General features: G+C 42.5%; 1 protein-coding gene and 2 long non-coding RNA genes across 3 annotated transcripts in view; 2 read left to right on the top strand and 1 right to left on the bottom strand.

Annotated features, from left to right (window-relative positions):
- Positions 1–27,418, top strand: part of LOC129624834 (microtubule-associated tumor suppressor candidate 2-like) — a 142,464-nt gene that overhangs the window by 51,359 nt on the left and 63,687 nt on the right. The gene's annotated exons all lie outside the window — the stretch shown is intronic.
- On the top strand, positions 4,137–4,983 carry LOC129624472 (uncharacterized). The gene is made up of 2 exons (XR_008700972.1): positions 4,137–4,367; positions 4,750–4,983. It is a non-coding gene; the product is annotated as an uncharacterized LOC129624472 (long non-coding RNA).
- Positions 9,436–11,971, bottom strand: LOC129624473 (uncharacterized). The gene is made up of 2 exons (XR_008700973.1): positions 10,256–11,971; positions 9,436–9,642 (listed from the first exon to the last, which is right to left on the bottom strand). It is a non-coding gene; the product is annotated as an uncharacterized LOC129624473 (long non-coding RNA).

Below are 27,418 nucleotides of genomic sequence, written 5' to 3'. Positions count from 1 at the left end.
GTGTGTGTCTTTTTAAATTATGTCTTCTCTGGATGTGTGCCCAGAAATGGGATTACAGGCTCATATGGTAGCTCTATTTTTAGTTTTTTAAAGAACCTCCATACTGTTCTCCGTAGTGGCTGTGGAGAATATATTACATTTCCACCGATAGTATAGGAGGGTTCATTTTTCTCCACACCTTCTGCAGCATTTATTATTTGTAGATTTTCGTGATGGCCATTTTGACTGGTGTGAGATGATACCTCATTGCAGTTTTAATTTGCATTTCCTTAATAAATAGCGATGTTGAGCATCTTTTCATGTGCCTTTTGGTCATCTCTATGTCTTCTTTGGAGAAATCTCTGTTTATATCTTCTGGCTGTTTTTTGATTGGGTTATTTGTTTTTGATATTGAGCTGTCTGAACTATTTGTATATTTTGGAGATTAATCTCTGTTGGTTACATTGTTTGCAAATATTTTCTCCCATTCTGTAGGTTGTATTTTTGTTTGCTTATGGTTTCCTTTGCTATGCTAAAGCTTTCAAGCTTAATTAGGGTGCATTTATTTATTTTTGCTTTTATTTCCGTTTCTCTTGGAGACGGATCCAAAAGATATTGCTACAACTTATGTCAGAGTGTTCTGCCTATGTTTACCTCTAGGAGTTTTATAGTATCCAGTATTACATTTAGGTCTTTAACTGATTTTGAGTTTATTCTTGTGTATGGAGTTAAGAGAATGTTCTCATTTCATTTTTTTACATGGAGCTGTCCAACACATTACTGTTTTTTCCTCCTTCACGTTGTGTTGGGTTAATGCTCAGAAAGCTCTTTTCTGCATCAGTCACTTCTATTTTCCTCCAGTGCTTTACAGTCTTTATATTGAAATGTTTAAGCTATCTGGAATTAATTTGGGGCACAATTAGTCAACTCTAATTTTAATTTGTAAATGATTGGCTTGTAAACAACTGGTTTGTAAACAGTTACAAACAGTGCTTTGTAAACAACATATAAAAGGATCCTTTCCTCCTCTGATTTGAGATGTTATTATCATACTATATTCTTTTATCAGTTGATATATGTTAGTTGACTGTGTTTCTCCTACTGAGTTGTCCCTCTTGAAACAAGGAGTTCTGTATCCTATTATTTTCCTCTTCTCCACTCCCTTTCTTGGTCTTCGTGGTTTCAGATCTAGGTGATCGTGAAATTTACTTCCACTGTATAAGAAACACTGCCCCATTTTGCAAGTGTGTGCAGCCATTATTTAGATTCATATCTGTTCTCATTGGTTTGACACTTGGCTCTAGTCTTTTTGGGTCATGACTTTCTCACTGTTGCGGTCTTGAATTTCTGGCTTGTGCAGGTCCAGGGTCTCTGAGACAGAGGTGGGTGGGGGTCGAGGAGTAGCCATTGTCCCCTTCTTCTGTCGTCTTCCATCAGCCGTCATGTCGTGGGTCAGATTCTCTCTGTCTAGTATCACGTGCCCTGTAATTGGCGACTGTTCCCCAAACATCCGGTTGAAATGTTAGGTTGTCATGATTGTCAGTGGCAGGGTTTTCTTCTTCTTCTGAGTTTTCACAGATGAGAAACTATTGGGGGCTGCTAACCAGATGCCATTTTTAAACCCTCACTGTAGCTTTTCCCCATCAAAACAGAAAGGTGAAATTTATTTATGAATATATGCATAAAATCTCTCCTGATTTCATCAAGATAAGCAGTTTCTTAAACGAGGAGAATATCTTCACTTAAAAATAAGTGAGGAAACATGTTAAATTTGGAACCTTCAGACTTTTAGGAACAAGCTGTGAGGCGATGATGCCCAGAGGATAGGAAGGTCTTCTTCTTGTAGGAATGCCAGTTACCAAGGAATCTCCAGGCTGTCCCTGGCACCACTGTGGCTCTTCTCACAGCTGTTGTGGTCCATGCAAACAGGGCTTTGCCGTGAGCCTGGGCTCTCTGCAGCCCTGTGTCCCTTCAGACAGCATGCCAGAGATGGTGAGGGAGAGCAGGAGTTAGCCCTAAATGCTGCAGCTAATTATGGGATGGTTTCCTTTTGTAGGAAACCAAGTCGCTGGTGCTTGTTGGTGTTCTAGACAAATTGTTCTCTGTCTTCAACAATGGGAAGGGGGTTCATTGGCTTGGAAGATGATCACCCAAAGGTTTTTTTTTTTTTTTCTCCTCTGCCTGGCCCAGTGCCCTGTTAGGCGAGGAGGAGGCACCAGTCATTAGAAAATGATGTTTTTCTCTCCTGAGCATGATAACCTGTCCTCTGCATAGTTTTAAGCAGAGCCCATGTGGTCAGATTCTCTCTGTCCATCCAGGGGGGGGGCCATCCTCCTGGGGAGCACCCTTTCCCAGAGGAGCTGCAGGTTGTGCTTGGAAATACAATAGAATCCACGTTGGTTCTTCTCCCAGGTCTGACGTTTATGCTTCTGGATCAGTGGTGTAGCTGCCGAAGAAAGACAGGGTCAGTGTGCCCTGAACATCAGGAGTGGAATTGAAACTGCCACGAGGGTCCCCCAACCCTTTCAGGGACCAGTGAAGATGAACTCTATTCTAATTCTCAACTCAGTTGCTTGCTGGCATAAAATACATTCCTGTTTGATTGTTGAGGAACTTAAAGCATAGAAAACTGAATTACACCTCATTATCAAATCTTTGTTGTTATTGTTCAGTCACTCAGCCATGTCTGACCCTTTGCAACCCCATGGACTGCAGCACGCCGGGCTTCCCTGTCCCTCACCATCTCCTGGAGTTTGCTCAGATTCATGTCCCTTGAGTCAGTGATGCCATCCAACCATCTCATCTTCTGTCGCCCCCTTCTCCTGCCTCAGTCTTTCCCAACATCAGGGTCTTTTCCAGTAAGTCGGCTCTTTGCATCAGGTGGCCAAAATATTGGCGTTTCAGCTTCAGCATGTCAGTCAGTTTGACTAGAGCCTTGGGAACGAGGTGTAGCTACGGAAGGTGCACAGGAGCCCCATGGCAAGCCCTCTGTGTGCAGGACTAATTTCCCAGCCTTAATCAGAGCCGCAAATACACACTTAATAAGAATAGTGTGCTTCATTTACTGTGTTTCATTTTCTTTTCTTTGTGCCCTTTTGGTCAAATTATTAACAAAAAAGCCAAGGCAGGATTTAAAAAAAGTGGTATTTAACTAAACATGTAATAAATGCAAAATATGTGCAAAATAGTGTTCTGAATTGGATCATGTGCTTCCTTCCAGTCATCTGAAATTTAGCTTGTAGTCTAAATGGGGGTCTGACAAGTTTTTTCCCAGGGTCATGCCCTTTTGGGAATGTGTGTGTTTCTGTGCCTGTGTGTGTGTCTGTGTATTTTACTTACAGTTACACGTATCCATCATTGGTTCTCAGACTTTAGAGAGCACCAGAATCATGTGGAGGGCTTGTGAAAATAATTTTCTGGGACGCACCGTTAATATTTCTGATTCAATCAGTATATTTGGGGTTGAGAATGTGTTTTTAATCGGTTCCTTGTTCTTGTGCTAACTCGCTTCACTTGTCTCTGACTCTTTGTGACCCCATGGACTGTAGCTCACCAGGCTCCTCTGTCCATGGGATTCTCCAGGCAAGACTCCTGGAGTGGGTTGCCATGCCCTCCAGGGGATCTTCCTGACCCAAGGACCAGACCCTCTGCTCTGAAGTCTCTACTTGGGCCGGCAGGTTCTTTACTACTAGCGCCACCTGGGAAGCCCAGTCAGTTCCTGCTGCTGCTGCTGCTGCTAAGTCGCTTCAGTTGTGTCCAACTCTATGCAACCCCATAGACGAAAGTCCACCAAGCTCCCCCATCCCTGGGATTCTCCAGGCAAGAACACTGGCGTGGGTTGCCATTTCCTTCTCCAATGCGTGAAAGTGAAAAGTGAAAGTGAAGTCTCTCAGTCATGTCTGACTCTTAGTGACCCTATGGACTGCAGCCCACCAGGCTCCTCTATCCATGGGATTTTCCAGGCAAGAGTACTGGAGTGGGGTGCCATTGCCCTTTCCGCAGTCAGTTCCTAGGCGGTGGTAATACAGCTAGTTCAGCAACCACTGGGTATAAATGCAGCACATTGAAAAAGTTCAGGTGTTGAGAGGCACAGAGTTCAGTCCTAATCAGAGGAGGTGAATCAGAGGTGAATGTTTCACCTGCTTTTAAAGGAGGAGAGAGGAGGCAGGTTGTCCACTGTGAGCCAGGAGAACTGTGAGCCAGGAGAGCATGTTGGCTTGAAGAGATGGCATATAAAAAACAAATGGAGGAACTTCCTTGGTGATCCAGGGGCTAAGACTCTGCACTTCCAAAGCAGGGGGCCTGAGTTCAATACCTGTTCAGGGAACTGAATCCCATGTGCCGCAACTAAGAGTTTGCATGCCAAAACTAAGACCTGGGGCAGCCGGGTAAATAAATAAATTTTTTTTTTTGTTAATCTGTATAGAACTAAAAAAAACGCAAAAACAAATGGTGGAGAAGTTTTGCTTAAAGGGGCAATAAACAAGTTACCTTGGTTGATGTAGAGGATAACTGGTTATGAGATAAGGAAGACATTAACAGAGGTTGTTAGATTGGAGGAAGGGTGAATGAAATAAAAAGAGTCTTTAACCAAGCCAGAGTGATCGAATCTTAAATAAAGTGAAAGTCGCTCCCGACTGTTTGCGACCCCATGGGTCTTTGCGACAGTCCATGGAATTCTCCAGGCCAGAATGCTAGAGTGGGTAGCCTTTCCCTTCTCCAGGGTATCTTCCCAACCCAGGGATCTAACCCAGGTCTCCTGCATTGCAGGCGGATTCTTTACCAGCTGAGCCAAAGGGGAAGCCCAATCTTAAATAAGAGTCACAAGAAATCATTGTAAGAACCTCAGAAGCAATAAGATGGAGCTTAACAAGATAACTCTGAGTCTTAAGTTGGCTAAATAGAGGTTGGGAAAACCCAGAAGCACCAAGACTATCTGAAGGCTGTTGTGTTTATCTAGGTATAAGATGATGAAGACTTGTGCCCAGCTTTTGTGCATGGAAATACTAGTAGGAAAAAAAAAATAGAAAAAACACAGTTGAAACTACAGAGAACCTATAATTTAATAAAGCGAAAAAGACACATCTGCCTTTCTTCCTCCCTCCCTTCTTTCCTTTCTCCATCCCTTCCTCCTTCCTTCCACTTTCTTTAAATACAGTCCTCCACATATTCTCAGTGCTTAATAAATTGTTGACTGAACAAATAAATAACTTATAGGTAGAAAACGTTTTTCAAACTCTGTTTTCTTCTTCAAGAAAATAGGGATTATGTACCTAGTCTACCTCTGGGTATACCACAGATAAACAAAATAATTGGTATAAAGTGCTTTCATCCTCTGAAAGTCTGAATATAATTATTCTTCTTAATGACAGAATAAGAAATTGAGTTCTCGTGTGGATTTAAATTGGTTCAGAGAAAGGAAATTTGTGTGAATTCCCTTCATAGAAAAAAATTAATGGGGTGCCTGAGGAATTGGTGCCTAGCATTTGAAATAATTAGTTGGAGAAAAGAAGCTGGCTCCTTGAAGTAGCTGATGGCACAGAATTATGTAGGCTGGTTGCAAACCATAGATAATTCTATGAAATATTCCAGAAGGGTCTAATCAAACAGTATGACCAGAAAATAGGACAGCAGCTCTTTAATGAAGACAAACAGCTTGCTTAGGAAAGGAAATACTTTCAGTTTCCTCAGCATGTTGATTAACCAAGAGGTATTAGAGGAAAAAGCAGTATGTGGTTGATACAGACACTGGAATGCCAAGATGCTATATTCTTTCACTCGCTTGTCTGTTGGCTGGGTTATTCCTTCAGTGCACACTTCCTGTGTGTCAGGAAAGCATGCTCAGCACCAGGGAGAGTAGGAAAAAGAAGTGAACCAAGACGCAGTCTAGGCCCGTTCTGTAAACCAGCTCACCATCCAGTAAGGAGGATGGAGCAGGGAACAGATGAGGCTGCAAAACCACCAGTTGCTCAGTTGTGTCCGACTCTCTGCGACCCCATGGACTGCAGCACGCCAGGCTCCCCTGTCCTTCACCATCTCCCGGAGTTTGCTCAAACTCAATGTCCATCGAGTCGGTGATGCCATCCAACCACGTCATCCTCTGTCGTCCCCTTCTTGTCCTGCCTCCAGTCTTTCCCAGCATCAAGGTCTTTTCCAATGAGTCGGCTCTTCGCATCAGGTGGCCAGAGTATCGGGGCTTCAGCTTCAGCATTACCCCTTCCAATGAATATTCAGGGTTGGTTTCCTTTAGGATTGATCCTTGGAAGGTTATCAGACACATTGTTTACTCACTTTTCTTGGGGCTTTGGTTTTATCCATGGCCTGTTTATTCAATTTGAACAAGATAATTGAAGCAAGATAACTGTAGGGAAAAAATTAAGAATTAAATCTTTGAGAAGTGGTTACTATAAAATACATTTATACTCCTGTTTCTTGATTCAAAGATTTCGTCTCTTTATGCAGATATTTTAAAACAAAAATGATCAGACAATTTATATTATAGACCATCATGTATCCACCCTTAGCAGCTGTCATCTGTGTCTTATTTATTTTAATTAATTAGTTAATTTGCAGCACGTGGGATCCTCCATCGTTGTTGCAGCATGGGGGATCTTTAGTCGCACCCTGTGAACTCTTAGCTGTGGCATGTGGGATCTAGTTCCCTCAATAGGGATCAAACCTGGGTCTCTGCACTGGGAGTGCAGAGTCATAGCCGCTGGACCACCAGGGAAATCCCCTGCCATCTTTATTTTAGAATTGTACAGTGTTTGTTTACTGTTAAGGTTTGGTAAACATTCCAGGAGAAAAATCTTGACTTGGAAACTGAGATGAATAAGTTAATCCAACAAGAAAACCCAGCCAAGAGCTCCTGCATGAATCTAATCTTCCCCATTTGAACGGCATTGACGGAATGCACATAGAGGCACACTCAGATGTTGGAGGTCAGATGATTATTATATGTGCTTCCAACCCTGGCTTTGTTCTCATCTTCACTGGATCTGACTGCAGAATTTAGAAGGCAGCAAGATTACTAGGTTTCATAGATCTGCTTAATAGAAAATAAACTCTTAGTTGAGAGCATTTAAGATTTACAAAGAACTACAACATGGATTTCCATCGTGACCGACATTATTGTTAAATATCTGAACTCTCATTTGTTTGGTTACCCTTGAATCTGTACATGCTTTTCAGATGCTTGAAAACCACATAAACTAAACCTTATAATCATGTTACATATCTTTCTCATAATATTGCAGAAGTTTATAGTCTTACTGGAAATACAAACAAATTAAAAGGCCATTATCTCATGCATTATTCAACATAACAAATCCTACCACTGGCTGAATCAATTAGCCATTAACCTTCTTGCAGCACCATGTGTCAGAAATCAATTTCATAAGTGATATACTTTTGCAGTGGTAGTGCAAAATGGGATTTCTGTACAGCTCATGCCAGATAAAAAGCCAAGTGTTGGGACGTTGCTAGATACTTCTGCAGGAAAAGCTATGCGTGAAAAAAATTCAAATTACCTATCATCATGCCATATGCTACAGCTTTTGCTTACATAATATATTTAATTGCCTGACAGATTTATCCCACTGAAATCATTTAATATGACTGAGCTGGATTGGGTTTTATGTGTTAGCTATGACATACAGTGAAATCATCCATTGTTTGGTGTTTCTGCTTCTTAATTCGAACCCTCATTGCTATCCGATATATTTTGAATCTATACTTTTTAAAGAAACTGATCATTTCAAAAAGAGAAAAAGTAGCTAGTGGTACAAAGATTTAAGTCACATTAAAATAGCCCTTTTCATCAGGGTAAGTGGAAAAGAAGGTAAGTTTAACTGATGTCAACTCCTGTTGATAGAATGAAATGCCATGAGCGAGAATCCTGAACATATTATGGATCTGTAGCAAAAAAAACCTGTACCTGTTTTTAAAAAATTCCAATTACATCCTTCTGAATGGTAAGGATGAATTCTCATGGTAAGGAAGGTTGATAAAGATAAAATATAATACCATCACAAGGGTTTATAAGATTTGAAAGGTTTACCTGTATTTGATGAAAAGTGTACTTTCTTTGATAGCACTAAGCGTGCCTTTTCAGCCTTGAAGAGTTGTGTGGGTTTCTGTAACATCCCAATAGGAAAAATAAGACTTGAGTGAACTAGGGGTTTAAGAGGATCAGAATTTCATTAAAAGGAGCTGATAGCATTTGGTCTGTCCATATCTCTATATAGTCTGTAGTACCCTTAGCAAAATAGAAACACATAAAATGAGTCTAGTGCATTTGATCTTATCTGAAAACAGAGTGAAGCTATTGTGTCTTTTCTTTTGGCCACACATCACAATTCACTGCCTCTGCACACAAACTGTGCCCCTGTGCGGAGAGCAGAATGGAGTGAAAAGTCTAGGTCATGAAGTGGCAGACTCAGGACAGAGGTACTGTACGAAAAGATTCCAATATTTGATCTTCATATAATAAAATCAGTATCCAGTTGTGGAAAAGTTGTGCAATAGAGGAAAACCCACCAGTAATTCTAGCCACCTAACTCAGTTATATGTGTGTGTGTTTTCCTATAAGTATTTCTATGATTGCAAGCATAATGTCATATGATTTTATTTCTGCTGTGACCCACTTATTGTTGCATCATAAGAAGGGTGATATTAACACAGGCATTGACACAGGAGTCATGGGCAGTAGTTGATCAGACTGGACACCAGCCATAAGCAGGCCCTCACCCAGACCCAGGCACACTGGCTAAATACTATTCTTACCCATTACTACAGAGTTTGAAGACTGAAACATTAATGATCCGATTAACTGTGGTTACCTAGACCTTGCCCCTACCATTAGAAATTTAGGGTGCTACTATGTTTTAATGTTACACTCATGCAGTGAACAAATTATGTTGAAGTTTTTATAAGAATTGGACTACAAACAGTTATAAATTTGATTTTTAGTTTGTGCTGAAAAGAATAAGTCCTAAATGAATCTAGAGTTCATGGGTGGCAGTTCAGGTTCCAACACTGCTTTACTGGTGACAAGATTCAGGGTGGAGCATACCTGTCAACAAAGTGTTTGAGGGAAGGCTGCTTGCTTTTTTCCTTTCTGATGGATTTGGAGTTACTGGAGTCAGATGAGACTCCTGAGGGTCTAGAACTCAGTGTGCCCGAGGCTGGCTGTCGTTGAGGGATCTGATCCTTGTCTACTGGGGGCTATGGGAGAGTGCAGAGAGTCAAGTGGATTCTTAAGGCTTGAAGAAAAGATTGGGTTGGCCAGAAATTTCTTTCAGGTTTTTGCTTTCCATTGTATGGATGTAACTTTCTAAAAGTTAGATCGTGTCCAGTCCAGCCTTTGTGCGGGGGGAGTGTGTGGTGTGTGTCACAGGACCAGAGCTAGGGTAATGTGAGTGAAGCCTTCACCTTGGACACCAGAAAGCTCAGCAATCAAGTAAATAATATTTTAATGCAATATTCTTGAAAAATAATGTTACAAAATCCACAGCAAACAAAATGCTGAATTTAAAAATTAAACAGGTTGTTGTTAATTTGTTTTATGACCCTAGATTGTTGTGTCTGGGCCAAGCCAGCTGTTCTGGGTCCGTGTGGCCGGTCCTTCTGTCCCTTGTTGCATGTTCGTAAGGGCTGATCATCCTGTGGGCACAGATTGGGCAAAGAGGGTATTACATGCAGTCATTTTTTATTGTAGACTTACTAACTTTCCCACTTGGTTCAGAGTAGATGAAACACTTGCATGAGTTGTTTCCTCTCGTTTCACACTCCGATATATTCAGCATGCCAGGCTGTGTGCATGTTCATGCTTATTTGTGCATGTATGTGTTTGTGTGTTCACTTCCTGTTCTAGGTTTTGATTCTAGGACAGCTCTGGATGGTATGTGGTGCTTGGTCAAATTTCAGTTAAGAGGACCCCCCGGGTTTGACTTCATTTAGTTACCACTGGGAGGGTGGGCCTGTCCAGGCTGACTCCAAGGTGGTCCAGGGTGTCCCTTAGCCCATGGAGTGTGGTGCAGCCCAGACTTCCTGCCAGTCAGAACTGACCTTGCAGTCCATCCAAGGAGCTCTTCTGGACTTCACAATGAATGTGGGCATGCACTAGGGAAAGTGTTTTGAAGAGTCTCCATGATCTTTCCTCCACACAGGGAGTCATGGGTCCTGGCTCCCTGAATGGAGGAGGACACCTTCGTCTGGACCTCGTCTGCCCTGTTACCCAGCGTGGCTGAAGACTCTAGTTCCCATCCTTTCTTACCTGCACTGAAAGCAGCTCAGAAAAGCCAGAGCAAGGCTGTAGGGGCAGCCTCTGCCATCCCCAAGAGAACAGAGAATCCCGAGAAAAGAATTGTTGGGCAGCATTTCCCTTCCTGATGCTGTGAACGGCCCCAGTACCGTCCCAGACACTTGCCCTGTGGATCAGACCGGAAGTGACCATGTGCCCGCGATGGATCCAGACTGGAAGTGACCCTGTGCCAGTGATGGAGTGAAATGCGCCTCTTCCTTTGCCTTCCCGGCTCCATGCAGCATTGTTTCATCTGGTGGCATTTCTTCCGTCTGTTCATTCTGTTTGCATCCTTATTTCTGTCCTAAATTTAGCTTCCCTGGGCATTGAGCTTACATTTTTGACAGTGATTTAGGCTAATGAGCTCTGTGAAAAGACAGGTGCCTTACGTAAATCTTAATGATTTCAGTGATTATAAACCACCTGGGCGCACAAAGATGATCTCTTTAAAATTGGTTATTGACAGGGTTCTTGGAGAAAAGCCTTTCTATCATGTCATATGGTTTGAGGTATTACCATCCTTTGTCTTGGGATAACAGATATGTGAATTTAATTCACAGCATTTTTTGCACTGGAGTGGGAACCCACAAAGAGAAAAAAGACTACAGATAAGATCCTTTTACAGAATATTTAACAAAAAGAGTGCTCTCATGAAAAACATTTTATGAGAAAATCCTGACACATGTAATTATGTATTGGTATGAGGGAATAATTTTTGTCCACCTTAAGTAAAAATAATTTAAAATCAGCTGCTCTATTATTAGTCATAAATGAAAACATTAATGATATAATTTTTTTACTTAAACATTGAAATTTTGGAAAAGAAATTTCAGTTAAGACAGAAACGTATCATTATGTGGGACTTCCCTGGTGGTTCAGTGGTTAAGACTCCACGCTTCCAATACAGGGGGTGCAAGTTTGATCACTGGTCCAGGAACTGAAATTCCACATGCTCCATCATCATGGCCAATTAATGAATGTGCTGTGCTCAGTCATCTCCGACTCTGCGACCCCATGGACTATAGCCCTCAAGGCTCCTCTGTCCATGGGATTCTCCTGGCAAGAATACTGGAGTGGGTTGCTGTTTCTTTCTCCAGGGGAATCTTCTTGACCCAGGGATTGAACCTGAGTCTCCTGCATCTCCTGCACTGGCCGGTGGATTCTTTACCACTGAGCCACCAATTCATGAATAAATAAATAAATAAAAATACTAAAAAAAAAAATAGACATGTATCACTATGAAATACTGAAAATATTCTTAAAGGTTTAACTTTAGGAACAGGGATTAATTCCTCTGTCATCAGGAAAATGTTGAGAAGCTTGAGTCTAGGGTTTGCTGTGGCTTTTAGGGTAAAGTCTACACTTCTGGGCAGGAGGTGCAAGATGCTGTGAGCTCCGCCCTCCCCGCTCTGGTTTCATCACACGCACGCTGACTTCATTCGTTCCCTGAGCAGCCCTGACCACCCTTCAGGTGCCTACAGGCTTCCTGCTGCCCCAGGACCTTTGCACATTCTGCACCCACCCCAAGCCTGTCCTTCCCTTTGTTTTTCGCACTAAGTAGAGATCTCAGTTATAGCATCTCATCTTCAGAGGAGCCTGTCCTGAACTTCTTGACCAGATTAACCCACACTCCCTCCACCCAACCATGCACGCAGTACCCCCTTTCATGTTCCTCTCTTTCATAGTTCTTATCAGAGCTGCACCTTCACAGTTTCCTTTAAGGTTGTTTAATAATCTCTCTCAACCTTGTATGGCCTGTGAATTGCTTCAGAGCTGGGACTTAAGCTGGGTTTTGCTTATCATGATATCCCTTCTGTCTACCTTGATGCCTTAATAAACATTTTGGAAGGAAGAGATGACACTCCATGTGAGATCGGTCCTTTTTAATGGTCCTCTTTTATTTTTAATTTTTTTTCACTTTAACTCTTATGAATTTGTTTATTGGTCCTAAAAAGAACAAATTTTGATAGCAAAGAGAAAATATGGCAAAGGAAGAGACCCAGGTAAGAATATATATTAAAGTTGAGACTCCAAATTTGGGTTCCAGACTTTCAACAAATGGCTCTTTTATTTGACATAAAATTTTTTAAGCTCTTTTATTTTTGTTTATTTTTGGCTGTGCAGGGTCTTCTTTGCTCCTCGAGGGTTTTCTCTGCTTGCAGCAAATGGGGACTACTTTAGTTGCATTCACAGGCTTCTCACTGCAGTGGCTTCTCTCCTTTCGGAGCAAGTGAAGCCAGGTGTGATTACCTTCCCTGTGGTGCGTGGGCTCAGTAGTCATGGCTCATGGGGCTTTGTTGCCCCGCAGCATTGTGGGATCTTTACTGACCAGAGATCAAACCCGTGTACCTTGCATTGACAGGAGGTTTCTTAACCACTAGGCCACTGGGGATACAAAGAATGGACTCACTGGAAAAGACTCTGATGTGGGGAAAGACTAAGGGCAGGAGGAGAAGGGGATGACAAAGCATGAGATGGTTGGATGGCATCACTGACTCAATGGACGTGAGTTTGAGCAAATTCGGGGAGATGGTGAAGACGGGGAAGCCTGGCGTGCTGCAGTCCATGGGGTCATAAAGAGTTGGGCATGAGTTAGAGACTGAACAGCAACAGACCACTAGGGAAGCCCACGAAATTTCGTTTAAAGCCCTTGCTGTATTTCAGATAGAGGTTTTGTGTTTTGATAAGTAGACAACGTTGCAGAGAATCTCTTTTGAGATTAGCGACTTAGCCACCACCAAACAACAGCAACAATATTGATAATTAAACTTTGAACACAAGACAAAACAACTTACTGAATCCCAGAAAATGTAAAGGAGAGTTTATCCTGAATATTGTCTGAATGTTGTTCAGTCACTACGTCATTTCCAACTCTTTGTGACCCCATGAACTGCAGCATGCCGGGCTTCCCTGTCCTTCACTGTCTTCTGGAATTTGCTCAAACTCATGTCCACTGAGCCATTATGCCATCCAACCATCTTGTCCTCTGTTGTCCCCTTCTCCTCCTGCCTTCAATCTTTACCAGAATCAGGGTCTTTTCCAACGAACTGGCTCTTTGAATCGGGTGGCCAAAGTATTGGAGCTTCAGCCTCGGTGTCAGTCCTTCCAATGAATATTCAGGGTCGATTTCCTTTAGGATGGGCTGATCTTGCAATCCAAGGGACTCTCAAAGAGCCGTCTCCAGCACCACAATTCAAAAGCATCAATTCTTCAGCACTCAGCTTTCTTTATATGACTGCCCTTGACTTTGGTCATTAAATGAGAAATGGTTGACTTTCCATACTCACAGTAGCCCTTGAATGTGACTTGTGCTTCTTATGGACGTCGGTGATGTTTCAGATTTCAGCTGAGCGCCACATATACAGCCCTTCATGTTGATGTATGTCAGAAGCCATCACAATATTATAAAGTGAAAAGTGAAAGCATTAGTTGCTCAGTTGTATCCAACTCTTTGCAACCCCATGGGCTGACTGTAACAACCTGCCAGGCTCCTCTGTCCATGGAATTCTCCAGGCGACAATACTGGAGTGGGTAGCCATTCCCTTCTCCAGGGGATCTTCATGAACCAGAGATTTGAACCTGGGTCTCCTGCATTGCAGGCAGACTCTTTACCATCTGAGCCACCAGGGAAGCCCCATGTAATTATCCTCCAATTAAAAATAAAAGAGGTAAAAAAAGCATCTCATTCAATAAATTCTCTTAGATGATGGCTCTGTTCTTATAAAAAACATTGGATGTGACAGTCTAGCCATCAGTATTCTTTGCTGAATTCTCTCTCTCAGCACTCTTGCAGGGAAGGTAATTGCACTTGCCATCATCTTATACTTGAATGGATTAAATAACCTACTAGTGCTTAGGAATGCCCAGAGCAGGGGTCAGAAGTCACAGTTCAGAAATCTCTGTCCATGCCCTTGCTTACCTAATTTTACCCACATTTATCTGCTAATTTCCAGAACAGGTCAGGAAGCCTTCATTTTCAGGCTGGGAAATAGGCTAGGCATTCAGATGTGACACCGCCGACAGCCAACATAATTTATTTCCAGGCTTGTGAACAAATCAGCCCTTCTTTAATCTCCATGCATCTCTAGGACCATTGTTCCAGGATCACTGTATTAAAGTTCAACGCGGGAGGAAGAAGTCAAGCTGGGAAATCCTGATTCTGCAATTTAAGCCTTGCCTTCCGGCACGAGAGCGCTGCTGTTTTGCCTACCCCGTCACACACGACTCCTTTCACTTTATGAATCCGGGTGTAGATGTGAAAAGAGTGTGTTGTACCGCCGGTATCCTTTCTAGGTCACGCGCATGTCAATCCTGCCCTGATGTTAGCAGCGGAATCAGCTGTGGAGCGCTCACCAATGAGGTGACTTTCTTTTTAGGTTTGTGACCTGCCCACGGCTTTCAATAGGACAGCTGCCTCATTTCTGACGTCTGTGCCCCAGGCGTGTTGGGGCCAAACTGCAAATGAAATCTAAAATAGGGCTCCCTAATTCTCATAAAACTTCATAGATGAATCAGAGAGCAAAGCATAATGGTTCACATTTATGAAAGTGGGGTTTAATAGGAAAGTGGCGTATTAGGTCCTTTGGTGAAATGACCTTTCATTTCACACACACAAGAGAGTAAAGTGGATAGCGTGCGTCACACAGCCTCTAAGCATTTAAAAGTAAAAGAAAAAGTTGTTTGGAAAGTAAAACGGTTTTGAGTGTGTGATTCATCCTTTTGTATTGGAATATAAGAGGCGGTGCTTGCAACAGTGAATTTATATCAGAATCAGGCAGGCTTTCAATTTATATGTGCATTAGTGAAGTATCTACATTATACAGGGTATAGTGCTGGCATGGGGCAAAATTTCAGATAGATGGATAGATAGATAGTAGGTAGATAGATGATAGGAAATAGATACAGATAGATAATAGGTAATAGGTAGATAATAGGTGATAAATAATACATCATAATAGACACACAGAGAGATGATTATGTGTATGTATTTGATACATCTTTTATTCTCAATTTAGGGGTATCCTCTTTTGATCTTCCTATTTGCTCTGCAGGTATCCAGTTTTCTATTGTTCTGAATGTGGGCCCGCAGTTGAGGACCTTGCCAGCCAGTTCTCCCGTGATAAACATAAAAGCTGTTCTCTTCCATCACAAGGACAGATTAGCCAAATCTTTAGAAAGTAAAGTTGATGCCAAGAAAGTTGCAGATGTGCTGAGAACAAAGATTTGATGATTTACACCTGCCTTTCATATTGTCTCACCTCTAGCTGAATCATAGAGACTTGTCAGTTTGGGGTGTTGCCCTGTCACGAGACCCCTGGGTCCTTCACTGTGAGGAGTATGCGGATATATTAGGGAAGGTTCAGGACTTCCTTGGTGGTCCTGCGGTTAAGACTTCACCTTCTGATGCATGGGGTGCGGTTTCAATCCCTGGTCAGGGAGCTAAAATCCAATATGCCTCACCACCAAAAAAAAAAAAAAAAACCCCAAAACCATAAAACAGAAGCAGCATTGTGACAAATTCAATGCAAACTTTTAAAAAATGGTCCACATTAAAAAGAAATCTAAAAAAAAAAAAGTTTGAGGAAGATGCACAGAAGCAGGTAGTAAGGGTTTGGAAAAGCAGGTAAAGTCCTGATATGAATTGTCTGCAGAGGTGGCAGCTGGAAACAGGGACAGAGAGCACTGGGGAGGAAGATGCTCAGGTATGAGGGACCAACTGATTAGAAAAATGTACAAGGATGCAATGACTCTGAGAAGAGGAGAACTTAGGATAAGTGCAGAAAGCTTTTCTTAAAAGGAGAACTTCTAAAAGGCAAGGCAGCTTGCATGATTACACTATTGCTATTATTATTATTGTGGCTGCATCGCTATTAACTCTGCTCCCGTGAACACTGACACCAGAATTAACATCGAGCACTAATGAATTAGAGCTGAATTCCCACTCGAGGTTCATCAACTCCATGTTCCTAGTAATCATGCTGCTTCTTACCAGCTTCTGCTTCCAAGAGACCTGGGGGGGGGGGGGAGGCAAGGAAACTCTGGGACTGAATTATTTTAATCAAATGACAGGTTAAAGAAAAAGACAAATATGGTGTATTAACAAACGCGTATGGAATCTAGAAAGATGGTACTGATGAATGGAGGGCAGCGGTGGAGATGCAGACAGAGATCAGACTTGTGGACACAGAGGGGAAGGAGAGCATGGGACAGTTGAGAATATAGTGTAGAAACGTGTACATGTAAAACAGCTAGTAAGTGGGAGTTTGCTGTGTGACATAGGGAACTCAACCCAGTGCTCTGTGACAACCTAGAGGGGTGGGATGGGGTGGGTGGGAGGGGGAGGAGGCTTCAGGAGGAGGGGACACATGTATACCTGTGTCTGATTCATGTTGATGGCAGAAACTGACACAATAGTATAAAGCAATTATCCTCCAACTTAAAAATGCACAAATACATGATCATATACATAAATAAATGTTAATATAAAAAAGCAGAAGATGCCTGTGTGCTATAAAACTGGATGCAAACGCTTACTAACACGAGTGCGTCTCCAGTGGAGCCCACCTATCTGGTTTCCTTACTGCCGCTCCACACTGAGGCCTCCCACATGGGGCAGGGTGTCTACTCTTGGGTCCTGGTGGCCTGGGTGGGGCTTACACCTATCGGGGCTGATAGGCAGCTTGGAGAAATGCTGTGGTACCTCATTGGTCCTCCAGCCTCAGACAGTGAGGGTCTCTTTCCCATTAAGTGTGTGTCTTGTGTTGTTTTTTTTTTTTTTTGGGTGGCGGGGCGTTTTTCCCTAAAATGTGACAGGGGTCCCAGGCTTGCACTGAGAGAGAAAGGCTCTCTATCATACTAGTCTTTGCATCAGGAAATAAAATGTTCACTGACCGGCATTTGACTTTTAGAAATTTGCTGTACCTTCTCCAGTTTCCTCTTCTCTATCCGTAAACTGCATGGTGGCCCATAGTCTTACAAGGAAATTTGTAAACACTGACTCTTCGTTTAGCCAGAAGACTTGGTGAGTGGGAAGGGGAGGATTCTAATGAATTAAATTTTGGGGTTAACGTAGAGCTAACAAGAATCTCTCTTTGTTTGGGTTCTAAGCAAAAACCTTTCTCCAGTGTTTCATTGTACACTCCTTTATCTTATAGATCATCTGTGCTGTGCACAGTTGCTTCAGTTGTGTCTGACTCTTTGCAGCCCCATGGACTGTAGCCCACCAGGTTCCTCTCCATGGGATTCTCCAGGCAAGAATACTGGAGTGCTTTGCTGTGCCCTCCTCCAGGAGATCTTCCCCACCCAGGGATCAAACCCGTGTCTCTTGCGTCTCCTTCATTGTCAGGCAGGTTCTTTACCCCTAGTGCCACCTGGGAGTGGGCTTATAGATATTGTGTGTGCATGTATGCTCAGTCACTTCAGTCATGTCCAACTCTGCGAGCCCATGGACTGTAGCCTATCAGGCTCCTCTGTCCACAGGATTCTCCAGGCAAGAATACTGGAGTAGGTTGTCATTTCCTTCTTCAGGTTGCCATTTCCTTCAAGTACAATTAAATCCTGGTTGAATGAATAAGAATCTTACTGACATAGAAAGCACAGGTAATTGGGCTGAAATGTGATCTGCTTGAGAACTTCCTCTTATAAGTGAGCAGTGATGAGACTTGCAGGGTGGGATGGGGAACATATGGAGTTGCTTTGAGTCATGAGGAAGATGGAGTAGACCAGATATTCACAATAGTGGAGCTGAGATCTGTAAGTGCAGGGAGTCAAATGGAAGAAAGAGCAGAAAGGTTATATCAGTCAGGATTACATTTGTCTGCAAGATGATAGACAATCCAAAATAATTATAGCTTACACGGGACAAAATTATTTTTTCTGTCATGTTAAAGGAATCTGGAGGGCTTGTATTAATAGATGTTAGGGGGTCAAGCGCTGAATATCGCTTTGCCAGCTTCAGTTCAGTGCTTTTACGTCATGGCCCAAAATGGCTGCTTGAAATCCAGCCATTATGTCAGTATTCCAGTCAGGAGGAAGGAAGAGGAGCCAAACATCAGCTAGTCCCATTCATTCAAAGCAAATTCTAAAAGATGCAGACTACAGTTCTGCTTACATTTCAGGCATCAGAGCTTAGTTACTTGGTCCTTCCTAGCTATAAGTGAGGCTGGGGAGTGTCTTTTTTTCTTCCAGGTGGCCACACATTCCACCAGAATTATGGGGTTCCATTAGTAAAACGAAAGGAGAAATGCACATGGGGAAATGGCCAGCAGTCTCCGCCATGAGGTTTGGGGACCATGGACGACTGTGGCGGCATGGAAACAGGACCCATTAGTAGGAATCTGTGTCCAGAATCTCATGACTCTGTCAGTGACTTCCCATGTGACATGGATGGGCAACTTCACTTAACTGAGCTTCAGCCCTGTCATTTTTAAAGTATAGGTGCTGAACCTGATGCCCTGTAAAATTCTTGCATGCCTCCTCAGTTGCTAAGTCATGTCTGACTCTTTGTGACCACTTGGACTGTAGGCCTCCAGGCTTCTCTGTCCATTGGATTTTCCAGGCAAGAATGCTGGAGTGGGTTGCCATTTCCTTTCCCAGGGGATCTTCCTGACCCAGGGACAGAACCTGCATCTCCTGCATCAGCAGGTGGGTTCCTTACCACTGAGCCACCTGGGAAGCCCCTCTGTAAGATCGTTGCCCTTCAAACGTGCTCTGTCTCCTCTCCTCCTGAGAGTGCTTGGTTGAAGCAAGACCAAAGTGATTTATGATTCTAGTTATCTAGGGTTTAATACATCAAGGATTTCCTCTTGTCCATGCGAATGCTCTTTGGCCTGTGAAGAGAAAAAAGTCACCTAGCAAATTGAAGCATTTAATACACTGAATAAAATGGTATAATGAATTAAAGGATTAGTCAGACCTAATTTTTCATGGGGAATTAAATGTTGGCAATGTCCAGTTCAGCGTCTTCTTCAATGTGAGATTCTTGGCTCTGACTGAATTTACCATTCTAATTTATTATAATAAGATTCAATTGCACACTCAAGCTTGAAATCATTCAAGGAGATAAAGTTACAAAAGGAATCCTAGGCAGGGGGATTGTTTGTTTCAACAAAAATTTGAGTATCTGCCAACTTCCAGGCACTGTATTAGGGACATTTCTGGGCTAGTGCAGTGTTCCGGACAAGCACACACAGTCAGGTTAAGGTGTGTACAGAGCAGAAGAGGAGGAAAGCAGTGGTCGCGAGTTCAGATCGGGGTGGGTTGTGTGTGAGCTCTGTGTGGTCCATATACAGCAGGTGAGATATACAAGCAGAGAACATTGGCGTGAGTTCAAGGTAAATGCATCAGTTTAGAAACCATCCTTGTATGAGTGGAGGACACAGTCCTGAGACGGTCCAAGCCTGCCTAGGAGGGGGGCCTGGGCTAAAGACTCAGGGTGACAACACCATTTATGGTGGAGAAAATCAGCACAGAGAGTCAGGGAGGAGCTGACAGGGAGGAAGATGCTTGGGAGATCAGTGCTTCCTAGAAGTCAAGGTGAGGTTGCTCGTGTGTGTGTGTGTGTGTGTGTGAGAGAGAGAGAGAGAGAGAGAGAGAGAGATGGTTTTGTCGACCAGTGTAAACACTGGAAACATTTTTATGGCTAGCATAAAATAGGGGTCATTGCAGCCCCTCCTAAGTATCTCTTTATATGTAGAGTGAAAATGCTGGCTTGAAATTCAACATTAAAAAAACCAAGATCATGGCATCCAGTCCTGTCACTTCATGGAAAATAGAAGGGGAAAAAGTGGAAGCAGTGACAGATTTTATTTTCTTGAGTTCCAAAATCACTGTAGATGATAACTGCAGCCATGAAATTAAAAGACGCTTGCTCCTCGGAAGAAAAGCTATGGCAGACCTAGACAGTGTATTAAAAAGCAGAGAAATCACTTCACTGACAAGGGTCTGTATAGTCAAAGCTATGGTTTTTCCAATACGGATGTGAGAGTTGAACCATAAGAAGGCTGATCACCAAAGAATGGATGCTTTTGAATTGTGCTGGAGATGACTCTTGAGAGTCCCTTGGACTACAAGGACATCAAACCAGCCAATCGTAAAGGAAATCAACCCTGAATACTCATTGGAAGGACTGATGCTGAAGCTCCAATTCTTTGGCCACCTGATGTGAAGAGCCAACTCATTGGAAAAGACCCTGATCCTGAGAAAGATTGAGGGCAGGAAGAGAAGGGGTTAACAGAGGATGAGATGGTTGGATAACATCTCTGATTCAATGGACATGAGTTTGAGCAAACTCTGGGAAATGGTGAAGGACAGAGGAGTCTGGTGTGCTGCAGTCCATGAGGTTGCAAAGAGTCGGACAGGACTTAATGACTGAACCTTAACAACAGCAATAACATGTATGTACCGCTGATTCATTTTGCTGTACATCAGAAATTAACACAACCTTGTGAAGCACCTATATTCCAGGAAAAGTTCATTTTAATAAAGGAATGAATGTATGATGAGCAGATGAATGTGCATAAGTAAGGACTAGAAAGCACCCGCTAGGTTTGGGGACTGAAGGGACTGAAGTTCTGAGGGGGGTGGCACCGCTTTAGGGTCGGTGAGCTGTGAACAGGATATGAAGTGGAGACATGATTGCTCTATTCTGGGGCCAAAAGGCAAAGTGAGAGATTTAAGGGCCCAACACAAAGGCGCACATTAGGAACACAGCCCTTGTGTGTGTTTGGAACCTGAGGCAAGATAGAGGGAACAGCACGTTTGAGCTCAGGACCGCAGTGGCCTGACAGCACTGGGGTGCCCGGGAGCAGCTTGGGGTGCCAGGGCCAGCTGCAGGGGTGAACAGCTGAGCAGCCTCACAGAGCCTCGTGTCCTGTTATGATCATCTTGGAATTTTTAATAATTTTGGAACAAGGGGCCTTGTTTGGAATTCTGCTCTGGGCCTGCAACTGCTGCCCCCGTCTTCAGGAAGATCGTAGAAATTGTCCAATCGCATTTTCCATACGTCTTCATCCTCATCCTTTCATTCTTTCTTCCCTCTGCTGTCTGCTGAACGTGTGCCTACTGTGTGTCAGGCGCCCTTCTGGGCAGCTCTTTCTTTGATCTGGGATCTGTCTGTGTTGTTTACAGACTCATTGTACCTGTTCCGTTTTTATGGTAGATTTTTCCCCGTGACCTATCTTTCTTTTCTTTATTGATATTTGGTAAACTGTTCATGGAGAAGGAAAAGGCAACCTGCTCCAGTATTCTTGCCTGGGAAACCCCATGGGCAGTGGAGCCTGGCAGGCTCCATTGAGGCTGCAAAGAGTCGGACACGACTGAGCAACTGAACAGAGGCTGTGTTAAAATATCTGTATACTCCATTTTTACTCCTTGGAGTCAGCCCTTCTGCTGTAAGATTTTGTCTGTTCACGAAGAGATTGAGAAGGATGATGTTCATTAGTAAGTTCGAGTCCCAGAACATGTAAGTAGCTGAGTCACTTGCTTCAGTTGTCAAGTTTATTGTTTTCTCTTTAGGCCTAAATGTTAATGATCTTAAGGAAATAAATTAAAATTCCAAAGTATTATTGTTGTTCAGTCACCAAATTACGTCCAACTCTGCGACCCCCATGGACTGCAGCATGCCAGGCCTCCCTGTCCTTCACTATCTCCTGGAGTTTGACCAAGTTCTTGTCCATTGAATCAGTGATGCCATCCAACCATCTCATCCTCTGCTGCCCGCTTCTTCTTTTGCCATCAGACTTTCCTAGCATCAGGGTCTTTGCATCAGGTGGCAGTTCTTTGCATCGGGTGGCAGCTCTTTGCATCAGGTGGCCAAAGTATTGGAGCTTCAGCATCAGTCCTTCCAATGAATATTCAGGGTTGATTTCCTTTAGGATTGACTGGTTTGATCTCCTTGCTGTCCAATGGACTCGCAAGAGTCTCCAGAGTCTTATGTGATGCTAAATGTTTTATATGTTGGTTTTACCCTCACATTTTAATTTATTTGCCTTTAAAGCCCCAATTTGTGTCTCTCCTCATGGTCCAGTGGTTGAGACTCCGAGCTCCCCATGCAGAGGACGTGGGTTCCACTGCTAATCAGGGAACTAAGATCCCGCATGCTGCACAATGTGGCCAAATAAATAAATACAATTTTAAAAATAAATAAAGCTCCAGTTTTTGATCTGTTGCCTGGCTAGCTATAACTTTCAGATGTGAGTGGAAGGGCTTGGTAATCAGAAATACCAGGCCTTTAGTACTGTGGTGAACGTCTTCCATTTCCTTAGGAAATAAGATATAGTTCGGTGTGAATGGTTAGGATGGGAATAGCATATTGATTCTCTCCCGGAGAAGGTCAGGATGATGAATTATCTGAACCTTCCGAGAAGATGATTGGCTCAGTACTGCATTCAAAGAAATGATATTGCTCTTTCCACTTTCATTTTGTGGCTCAAATACCTACATAAACTTCTGAAACGCCCCTCTGTGTATATCCCGATGTTGAAATTACAGCCTTCTTTTGTATACCTTCTGATCAGCTCTGAGGCCTGAAATTAGATGTTAATTGAGGTGGTTTTTTTTTTTTTACCTCTCCCCTGTTTCGATGATATTTTCCAGGTCTCTGAGGGAGCACAGCCTTCTACACTCCCTTCCCTGGAAGGCAGATTGTGAACTGGGATGTTGTACTTGCAAGGGCAGCCTGCCTTCATTTGCTTCTATATTAATTGGAAACAGCACACCTACAAGTTACCAGTTGTTTCCCTCTCATTTCCCACTTAAACCAGCGTTTCTTTACTTTATTAGAAAGCGTGCTTCACTGATCCCAGATGTTCTGATGCTCCCTGGACATCCAATGACATGCCGACACCATTTATTTTTCATAACGTGACGCGTTGCATGTTTCAGAGCACACGTAATGTATTCTGTTTACCTCTGAGTGGATCACAAAACCAATTTCCTGAAAACAGAAGGAGGAGGGTCCTGTGGTAGTTTGCACGTTTCTATCTACTGTTTTACCCTTGAGAAATCTTTCACACTGTGTAAACCTCAACATTTAAAATAACCAGTGAGGCATCACAAGCAGAACGGTAGCTGGCATGCTCGATTCATTAGTGTTTGTCATGGGTGTCCGTACTGAATTATGGAATTTAAAGGCCTTTGACTCCGTGGAAACAACGTTGAGTTTGAACTGTAAAAAGGAGCAATACACAGTGAAAGGTCAGCCAAGCTTCATTCTGTTTTGCATTCTAAAATTAGTCTCTTTGCCTAATAAATATATCGCCCTCCGTTGATTAGGGACTCTGTCATCTGATTTGATTTGCCACAAATTATAGTTTTCTTCTAACACCCCCAGGGTCACGTGCATAGGAATTTCCTTTCTGCATAGGATTGAGTGGAATAAACTGGAGAGCTGATTCCTTTGTCCCAGTGGGACAGATGGGGATTATTTATGGTCAGTATTCCATGAAAATTAAATTCCCTGTGATTTATGTTTTATAAGGATTAACTGTTTGCAGAAAAAATGTGAAATACTGAACAGTATCTGGCCACCTTCTTTCTAGCCCCTAAATTGAAGCAGCCCACTCTTTCTCTGCTGAGAGTCATTCAGCTATGCGTCAATTATATTTTCAGCCAATAACATGTTCATAAATCAAATGGATAGTTTGAATCTGAGTGGAATATGTAAGCCATATATATATACAGTCTTCCCAGGTGGCTCAGTGGTAAAGCATCCACCTGCCAATGCAGGCAACACAGGAGACATGGGTTTGATCCCTGGGTTGGGAAGATCCTCTGGAGGAGGAAGTGACAACCCACTCCAGTATTCTTGCCTGGAGAATCCCATGGACGGAGGAGCCTGGTGGGCTACAGTCCAGGGGGTCGCAAAGAGTCAGACACAACTGAGCAAGTAAGTGCATGTGTGCATGTGCACGCACACACACACACACACACACACACGCACAACCTGAGAATTGTATTTTTTCAAACATTTTGTCCCATTCTGAAGGTTGTCTTTTCATACTGTGTGTGTTCCCTTTGCTATGCAAAAGCTTTTAAGCTTAATTAGGTTCCATTTGTTTAATTTTGGTTTTATTTTCATTAGTCTAAGAGATGAGTTGAAAAGAATCTGCAGTTTATGTCAGAGTGTTCTATGTTTTCCTCTAAGGATTTTATAGTTTTTAGCCTTATATTTAAGTATTAATCCATTTTGAGTTTATTTTTTGTGTGTGGTGTTAGGAAGTGTTCTCATTTCATTCTTTTACACATAGCTGTCCAGTTTTCCCAGCACCATTTATTGAAGAGGCTGTCCTTTGACCATTGTGTATTCGGGGTGACAACAGGTACATGGATTTATCTCTGGGCTCTCTGTCCTGTCCCATTGATCTATCTACATCTCTCTTTTTGTGTCGAGTCATATTTTTGTGGTTCTTAACTTTTTGTTGTTTAATCCTGTTTTTAGAAAATTTACATTCTTTATTCCAAGCTGAAAAGAATTTGAAACAGAAAAATTGACCCTGAAGTCCAGTATTCCTTATACATTGTAAAGATAAGATCTAATTCTTTGAATGGTGAAAGCTGATTATAAGATTGTGCCTCTTATTTTCAGAATGCAAAGACTAATGGATGGTAAAGCAAAAATATTTATGGATATATTATAAAGGAAAGGGTTTTGATTCCACTTACCCCCGGGGGAGGTGAATTTGCTGTTCCTCCCTCCATAATTACAGTCATTTTCACTTGAAACTTCCATAGGCAGTGACAGAAGAGAAAATGACAATGCTCCATTGCAATTGCCATTAGACTATGGGTGTTCTCCAATTGATATATGTGCTAGGAAAAAAATCGCTTTAGGATGGTAACAAAGAAAGCAGCCTGTGTAGGTGTCTGTCATATGTATAGACTGTCGATAACTTTGGGGAGCATTGTGGCTTAGAGGGCTTTGGTAATTTCTGGTGGTTGCGTAGATTGCTGGATGTATGGAACTTACTAATGATTGCCTTTGAGCGCAGCAGTACAATTTGCTAACAGAAATAGACTTTGGCTTTATGTGCACGTGGCCACCAATTTCTACCTGGAAGTACAAAGCTCAGCTATGCAGGGTCTCAAAAATATGCTCTTGGGTTTTTTTCCTTGAAACTTACAATGGAGACTTGCCTGCATCCTCTTGCGGCTGATGAGCCTTTAAGCAACATACATATTTTAAATATATAATTTATATAAACATTCACGTTTACAGAGACAGATTCACCCAACAACCTCATGTGTTTGTATGTTCTCTTTATATATTTAGTGGGTTTGCATTTACAGTCCCAACTTGGTCATGAAGAGAGTCATATTTTTCTTTGTTTTTCCATAGCTGAACTGTGTCATTCATGGTCTGTTCTCTTGGTACAGTGGTACCTAGTAACTGCTTCCAGGGCAGAACCAGCTCTCTGTGTTGACTGAGTCATCTCTGCATCTTGACTTCCATTGGCTCTGCTGTTTCCCCAAGACCATTCTTATTTTCTCTCGGAGCTTCTGCTAAAAGGGTCCCCATGCCCTCGATTGTGGCTGTCCCCAGTAGGCATGTGGCTCTCTACTTTCAACTCTGCTCTGTTTACCTTAACTTGTGGGAAGGTTTTCAGATCTTTTCCATGCCCCAGTACCTAAGGAGGGAGCAATGGTGGGTCCTCTCACCTTGAGATTTGCCCAGGTGTCTTCCTCACTCTCCTTATGGCCACACTTGGGGCAGGGAACAGATTTGAGGGGAAAACCAGAAGTTCACTTTTAAACATCTTACATTTGGCATGCTAATAGACATACAAAGAGTCAGCAGTTGAATATACACATCTGGTGTTTAGGGGAGAGGTCTGTGCTTGAGATAAGACTTTGGAGGTCATCAGTGGATGAGAATTTGAGCAAACTCTGGGAGATAGTGAAGGACAAGGAAGCCTGGCATGCTGCAGTCCATGGGGACGCAAGGCGTCTGACACAACTGAGCGACTGAACAACAACAAAGCCTTTAGGTTGTGCCAACAACCACAAACCTGGATAAGACTGTAAAGAGAGAGTAAGTGAAGAAAAAAAGTGAAGAGAGAAGGTGGATTCATTTAAAAGAAGGAAAGAAAATTGGAAATGATCCTAATTTAAAAGAAATTATTATAGGTTCCAAGTCTGAGTGAGACGTTAAAGCAAGGAATTGTTTAAGATGGGTTTGTGTGTAAGATACAAAGAACTTATACAGAATTGGAAAGAAATGAGTAAATGTAAAGGGAGTTATGATTTTAACAGATCAACTACTGGCCTGAATGTTGTCAAAAGATGCTGTTTGAGGCAGTGCCACTGGAAATGCGTAGTAGGCACTGTGTCATAAGCAGGGAGAGGTTCTTCCTTAGAGCAGAGATGCAGAGCAACCATCTGGATGGCTGCGGAGGGCCTTTGCAGTCCAGTTGTCTAAAATTTGTATACCTACTCTCAGCAAATTAAGTATTATACAGTGATGCTACGTGCCCTCAACCCAGGGGAAGAAAAGCACAGAAAGTAAATATCTTTCCTGAACAATTAAAGGCAAACTTTGAAATTTAAATTGAGTATTTTTAAAAAATTTATTTGAAAAATCTGAAACTACATTTGATTTGCACTGTGATCTCAGTAGGTATATTGTTGCTTCAAATTGTACCTATGATTTCTGACCAGATCATTGAGGTTCCCAGGTTTTCTGGTTTACCTCACTTGGTATATAAAAACAGCTAGTCCCTTCCTTTGAAGATATCTGTGGGAAGATTTTCCTCAGACGGAGGAGAAATTTTATGGATGGACCATAAATAAACTCATTAAAAACTAGTAACAGTTGCTGTGTTTTTACGCATCAGTACTATGTAGATGTGTGAGGTGAACAAACTTTATTGACAAATAGGGACATGAAATGTGTTAAATGAAGAGGAAACTTTCTCAGCCCTAAGTTTGGTTGATTAGCTCTTTTGTCTTTGGTTGTTTTCCAAATGAAGATGCTCTTTAAAAAGAAAAGTGAATTTTAGTGACTTTGAATACTTCTCTGTAAAACCCTCTTCTAATGGGATTGAATAATTTATGCATCTTTAATATTGGAGAGGGAAGTTATTCCTCGAAGACTGGCATTTCATAACCACTTTGCCATGGCTGATTGACCTCTCCACTCAG

This window comes from Bubalus kerabau, chromosome 12 (assembly GCF_029407905.1).
Source record: "Bubalus kerabau isolate K-KA32 ecotype Philippines breed swamp buffalo chromosome 12, PCC_UOA_SB_1v2, whole genome shotgun sequence".
Taxonomy (NCBI): Eukaryota; Metazoa; Chordata; class Mammalia; order Artiodactyla; family Bovidae; genus Bubalus; species Bubalus kerabau.
This window is presented reverse-complemented; position numbering and strand designations above follow the sequence as displayed.